Below are 6,697 nucleotides of genomic sequence, written 5' to 3' on the forward strand. Positions count from 1 at the left end.
TAAATTCCCTGACCTCACCATCCTCTCCTCTTTTGCCTGAATGCAAGAGGAGCAGTGTGGTGGTAATTGGATGCAGCTTGGCTTCCTGGAGCCCAGGGCCTGTTAGTGTCAGGTGGGGAGGCCAGATTTGGAGGGTCACGAAGCCCCTCAGTACCCGCATTTCCTTTACCAACACTGTGGCTGGACAAGGTTCTTTACCTGGTGGGTGACTTAAATCTTTATTCCTGTAGGGTCTAAGTCTTTGGTGGTCCTGACTTTGTTGGGCTGATGAAATTTTTCTGTCTTTTTTTGTTGTTGTTGTTTTTTTGTGTGTGGTTTTTGTAAACCAGATCCCATGAGAGAAAAGTGTTCTGCCACCAAGTGTTCTGTCTCATGCATTTCAGGCAAGCGCTCTACCACTTGAGCTACACACCTTGAAATTTTCTGTTGACGAGGCAACTGGATAAAGGATTTTTTAAAATATATATATATATATATATATATATATATATATATATATATATATATATATATTTTAGTTGTAGATGGATACAATACCTTTATTTTATTTATTTATTTTATGTGGTGCAGAGGATTGAACCTAGGGGCTCATACATGCCAAGTGAGTACTCTACCATTGAGCTATAACCCCAGTCCCTGGATAAAGGATTAAAGAAGCATCTTAGTGACTTCCCTGGGTTCCAGATCTCATCTCTACCTCCCTTACAGGGAAGCAACTAACTGTCCTCTGGTATTCATCAACCCAGATATAACAATGATCACTTTTTCTTTTTTCTCAATATTTATTTTTTAGTTTTCGGCGGACACAACATCTTTGTTTGTATGTGGTGCTGAGGATCGAACCCAGGCCGCACGCATGCCAGGCGAGCGCGCTACTGCTTGAGCCACATCCCCAGCCCCAATGATCACTTTTTTCACCTGTTGGTTCAGTATCATGAGAAACCAAAATGGCTGAGGATTAGTTCAGCTTCTAAGTCATTGGTACTATGATTGTTCATGGTGGAAATGCTTCCCCCTGCAACACTGGGCTCTGCAAATCCTCTGAGGTCCTTTCTAGGACCCTGGAACAGTATGTGTTTTAGGATCAGTTTTGGCAGTGAGCTATTGAAAACTCAAAAGGTTATGGAAATGGATGGCTTTTCTGTTCCATCTTGATTTTCCCCTTACAAGGAAAAAGGTTATGGGAATGGATGGCAAAAATTCTTCTAGTGAGTCATAAACTTCTATAGTGTAATAGCAAGGAGGCCATTGCCACTCCTACCTCTTGAGGTTACATATAATTTTAGTTATGACTTAAAATACTCTGTAGCAGCCTGCAGGATAGCATCCCAATTTCTAGGAATTAGTTTCCTAGTTTTCCTAGTGAGGTTGGCCCACCATTCGATCCAGCCAACTGCTTCTGGGTCATGAGGCAGTAGTAAGGCCAGTGAATTCTATGGGCATGGGCTCATCTGTACATTCCCTTGGCTGTAGCAGTTGTGACCTGAATGGAAGTTATTTGATGTGGAATGTTATGGTGTTGGGTATGGCATTCTGAAAGCTCATAAACAGTGCTAACAGTAGGGCCATAGGAAAAGAAAGTAGATTCATAAATGAACTACGTGCCTGCTCTTGCAAGGATGAGGTACAGTCCCAATGTTATGGTAGTCACATTGTATGGCAATCTATAACCATGTGAGATTGGTGCCCCATCAGGGTCTAGCATTGGGCTGCAAAAAGGTCAGCTATTGGTGGGGTTGGGGAAATAGCTCAGTTGGTAGAGTGCTTGCCTTGCATGCACAAGGACTTGGGGGGTTGGACATTTGTCATTGGCCTTACCACATCAGTCAGTAGTGACTGAGCCAAAGCAGGGCTTCCATGTCTGACGTTCCTTGCTTACCATCTATACATAGCTACACTGAAGGAGCCCTAGGGAAGGGGCACTGTGAAAAGAAATATCCACAGGGCTATCATATTGTCTACCTGATGATCACTTTGTCCTTTTGCTTTACTGTGGAACATCGCTTATTTATTTATTTATAGTGGTACTGGGGGTCAAACCCAGGGTCTCATGCATTTCAGGCCTCAACCTTGCTTTTTTTTTTTCCCCCTGGTATAGGGGTTTGAACCCAGGGAAGCTTTACCGCTGAGAACATCCCCAGCCTTTTTTACTTTTTGAGACAGGGTCTTGCTAAATTGCCCAGGCTCACCTTGAACTTTCAATCCTCTTACTTCAGCCTCCTGAGTAGCTGGAATTATAGGTATGTACCACCCTTGCCTTTGACTCTTTTTTATTTTTTTTAAGTAACTGTAGATGGGCAGAATGCCTTTATTTTATTTGTTTACTTATTTTATTTTTCAATATGGTGCTGAGGATCAAACCCAGTGCCTCAAGCATGCTAGGCAAGTGCTCTGCCACTGAGCCCCAGCCTCGACCCCAGCCTTTGAGTCTTAAGCATCACCATTTGGCCTCCATGCTACCAGGTTGCCATTATTCTCACCAAAATGAGAGAATCCAGTTCCACTGATTGATCTAATGACTCTAGTTTTCAGATCAAGGTAAGGACCCTGGTGGCCCTCCTCACTGTGTTTCTTTCTTTTTTTTTTTTTTCTTAAAAAAGAAAAAAAGATATCCATGTTTATATGCTTAGAACATTTCTGTAAACCATATAAGGAGACAACCTTTGGAGGTGAATTGGGAGAGCAAATGTTTACTCTTGACTTTATGCTTTTCTGTTTCATCTTGATTTTTCCTTACAAGGAAAAAAGACCAAATAATTTAATTTGGCTAAAACTACCTTGTGTGAGCTTTGCAAGCACTGACCAACATAAAGTTTTGTATACTTCGCCTCACATTTTCACTGACAAGGCCCAACAACTTCAGAATGCCAGATTCCTTAGGCTCCTTTCCCATTACTAAATGCACCCAAACTTGGAGTCTGCGCTTATTCCTGAGTCCTCTTCACTAACTCCACCTGTGATCTCATCCATCCCCAAGTTTCTGAAGATAACGTCACATTTCTATGTCTAGCTTGAACCCTCTCTTGTGAACTCCTGAGCCTCCACAGCACCCACTGGATGTCAAGGAGACATATGCATTTACATGTCCCAAAATGAACTCATCTCTACCCCCAAACTTGCCCTATTCACAGCCTTCCAAATTTCAGCAACTGAAATTTGGAAGGCTGTGAATAAGTACCTCCAAGCTGATAGTTGTTCAAATATATAACCTCAGAGTAAATGAATGACTGGAAAGTAGAGTCTGACTCATGCTGCCAGTTACCCCAATACAGAGTTACTCCTGTATGCCTTATAACATGTTTTCTGAATTATGTCTAAAGTTAACTCATGTTAAGTCCAGGATTTGGATTCCAACATTTTAATTTCTTTTGAATATAAGTCACTTTTTTTTTTCAAGCAAAGAAACAGAATCAATCCCTTCCAGGGATCCATGCCAAGTCTTGATATCTTCAGCAGAATGACACTATAGTACCAGGAGCTAGCAATAGGGTTAGGCACTCTAAATAGCAACCACTTATCTTCATTTTTCATTAGCCAACAGCCAAAAGTACAGTCTTTAAAGGCATGATATATAGAACATCTTGATCTACAAAGGATAGAATGACCCAAATTATAATCAGGCCAACCTATTGGGAAATAAGATCAGAGCTGGCCAAGGATTGGTTATTAGAGACAGTGCTTATACTTTGAAAACTTACTCTGTGGCTTAAAAAAATTCCTGGCTCCTGTCACTAAGAAACAAAGTAAAAAGTATTACTGATGGATCCACACTAACGTGTGATTTTACAGAGGTCTTCCACCAGAATGTTGAAGGTAGAGTTAAGTGTAGGGGATAAGATCTTTTGATATTTTAAAAAGAAATTACTTAGTAACTAAGAAATTAGACATACCACACTCTTCCATTTTTTATGATAACAAATTGACAAAGAAGACTATTTAAAAGAAATGCTCAATCTAAAGAGGGAGGGAATGGTAACACTTTCCACAACAAAATAACCTCCTGCTTTCCTGATTAGCATTGCTATTCCTTCATGATATAAATTAAGTTAAATTTATTTATTTATTTTTGTGTGGTGCTGAGGATTGAACCCAGGGCCTCACCCATGCCAGGCAAGTTCTCTGCCACTGAGCCATGACTCCCATGATACAAATTTATATGGAAAAACTTGTTGAGTTTTGCCAGGGCCAGGTGAAAAACACAGTGTTTTGTAATTAGCTAATTAAGCTCAATGAATATTTTTGGGATGGACCCATAAACTCTGGCCATTGTTTTGTCAAACATCTGCAAACTGCATAATTCATCAGCCCTTTGCCATAGTTTCTGTTCAGTATCTTTAACCTGGGTTCAGTTCCACTGTGACTTGTCTCAGGGATGAAGTGTTAATCATCCAAGTCTGGAATGTCACATAGGAGTAACCCCGGTAGCCTTTAGATGCATAGTGGGCAATGCACAGATGGTAAAATCCTGGTAGGAACACCAGAATGACCATGATCAGGACAGGTCTGCCCCACCGTTTGCTAATGTAGCCTGACAGCAGGAGGGAGTCTATGATAATGAGAAAAGCGCCAATCAAAAACAGCACAGTGACAAGTGCAATGGCCTTACAAGGGATCTTAGGCGGGCTTTTCTTAAATTGAAGATCAATGTAGCCATCATCTGTGCTGGAGTACCTTGAGTATTTTACTTTACTTCTGGGGATTCCAGTAGCCAGATTAGTGCGAGATGGCATCAGAACGCACGGACATAGTTACAATCCAAGCACCGTACCAAGACTGGGGCTAGCAAGGAACTCGCCCGAGGCTACCAGACCAGACAATGTCCCAGGCCTGACCGCACAGCTAATCTAACCTGGCACTGTGTATGGCCAAATGCTCTCCATCATGCTTGCCTGAAGTTGCATTCGGTCATGACTTGAATCTGCACTTGAATCTATTATATTTTTTTAAACATTTTTTTAAGTTGTTTAAGGATCTTTATTTTGTTCATTTATTTATGTGCGGTACTGAGATTCGAACCCGCCATGCCAGCAAGCACCCCCCACTGAAGTTCCCCCCACTGCGTTTCTTCTTTTTTTTAGAGAGAGAGAGAATTGTAATACTTATTTTTTTAGTTCGGTGGACACAACATCTTTGTTTGTATGTGGTGCTGAGGATCGAACCTGGGCCGCACGCATGCCAGGCGAACTCACTACCGCTTGAGCCACATCCCCAGCCCTGCGTTTCTTAATGATTTAGTAAAGCAAACGTTTTCTGGACCCCCTAAAAATAGGTGGCTGGGGTGGCACATAATAAACCCAATCCGGCACACTCATCTCTCTGAACTCTGATTCATTCTATAACATGCCAGCAACATTCTGGCATTTCATGCCCATTAACTGTAGGCTACCACTAAATCCAGGTTTTAATTAACCAACCTAGCAGACGATTACTGCCCTTCCCAGGTGCTTGAGCCAACACATTAAATACCAAGACTTGGATGAGCAATGACAATGAGTTTGGCTCAGCTGAACCTTACATTCCACCCTCCTGGGTCTAGTTCGCTTAGAATCCACTCCATACATGCCCCCGCAGCGCCTGCCCAGCAACAGACAGGCAAGGCCTGTAGCTCCTTCAGCCTGGGCAGCCTCCTCTCAGCATGGGCTTGTGTTTGTGTATCCAGCTCCTGCAGGGATCCAACTCATGAAGGTCCTGGAACCCAGGAGGGATAGGGGCAGGGAGGGCTCTGAGGATGACATTCTGATGTCCTGGAAGTAGGTTGCAGGTGGTTATCTTCATAGACAAGAAATTTGAGAATTATAAGTTCTTGGCCTTGTTCATGGCTGCTCAGATGTCTCTGTCCTGGGATGGGGGTATAGCTCAGCTGGTAGAGGGCTTGCCTTGCAAGCACAAGAACTTGGGTTCAATCCCCAGCAGCACACACATACACAAAAGTCTCTGTCCCATCTTAGGGCTCCTACCCTCACAGACCTTTACTTAAACCTGGAGAGCTGAAACTTGGGGAACCTTATGATGACCTCCCTGGCCAGCCCTCAGCTGCATTATGCCCTGTGTGTGTAGAAGGGGACTCCTCCATGCTACCATCGAGGTGCTTTGGTGCTTGCTCACAACTCTGTAAGATAAGATAACTTTTGGTTCTCCTTTCCTCTCTGTGTGTTCCCTGTGGCCATCAGAAGAAGTCAGTGACTGACTCCACGCCACAAAGAACCAGTCACGGGGTTGGGGTTGTGGCTCAGTGGTAGAGCGCTTGCCTACCATGTGTGGGGCACTGGGTTCAATCCTCAGCACCGCATAAAAATAAATACAATAAAGGTACTGTGTCCATCTACAACTAAAAATATTTTTAAAAAAGAACCAGTCACTTCGTCTCCTATCTCCCCACTTTCCCTATGCATCAGTCCCTGCTATCCCCAAAGATAATTTGACTAATGATATCATCTCCACATGCCATGAATCGCCTGGGTGCATTTCCCCTTCCACAGGAAGGCTTCTCCTGTACTCCTTGAATTTGTAATTGATACAATTCCAGTACTTGGTCTGGGGCTGCTCCTGGAGTCAACTTCTTTATGGGTGAGTATGAGCAAGAAACAGATGATACACTGACATTGGGTAATTTGAGGAGAGTTTAATAAAGGATCTATTTACAGAGGTGTGGACAGGGCAAAGGGAGACCCTAAGAGTGTAATATCTGGGTCTAGAA

The 6,697-nt window shown here is 42.9% G+C and overlaps 1 pseudogene; it reads right to left on the reverse strand.

Moving 5' to 3' along the window:
• Positions 1–4,380: 4,380 nt before the first annotated feature.
• Positions 4,381–4,730, reverse strand: LOC114104322 (transmembrane protein 230 pseudogene; annotated as a pseudogene).
• Positions 4,731–6,697: the final 1,967 nt, after the last annotated feature.

This window comes from Marmota flaviventris, chromosome 6 (assembly GCF_047511675.1).
Source record: "Marmota flaviventris isolate mMarFla1 chromosome 6, mMarFla1.hap1, whole genome shotgun sequence".
NCBI lineage: Eukaryota > Metazoa > Chordata > Mammalia > Rodentia > Sciuridae > Marmota > Marmota flaviventris.